Source organism: Myotis davidii, unplaced genomic scaffold, assembly GCF_000327345.1.
Source record: "Myotis davidii unplaced genomic scaffold, ASM32734v1 scaffold217, whole genome shotgun sequence".
NCBI lineage: Eukaryota > Metazoa > Chordata > Mammalia > Chiroptera > Vespertilionidae > Myotis > Myotis davidii.
This window is the reverse complement of record NW_006290034.1, coordinates 10,842,658-10,842,944: the sequence shown is the minus strand read 5'-3', so window position 1 is coordinate 10,842,944 and position 287 is coordinate 10,842,658.

Sequence of the window (287 nt, the reverse complement as noted above, 5' to 3'; positions counted from 1 at the left end):
CGAGTTACAGCAGGAACCCTGGGACCGCTCCACGGTGGCCCACTCACCCATCACAGTGGCCCACTCACCCATCACAGCTCTCCCCCAAAACGATTAACTTTCCAGCCATGATCCACCCGCCTTCACCACACCTCGGTCCCACCGCGGAGAACGCCACAGGGAATGCAAACGATTCCCGTGGCCTTGCAGGTGAAGGGCCACCAGGCCGCTATGGGGCCAGGCTGCATCGCCAAATTTCCAAATGCATCAAGCCCAGCGCTCGCGTTGCAAGGGGTGGGTGATTCACT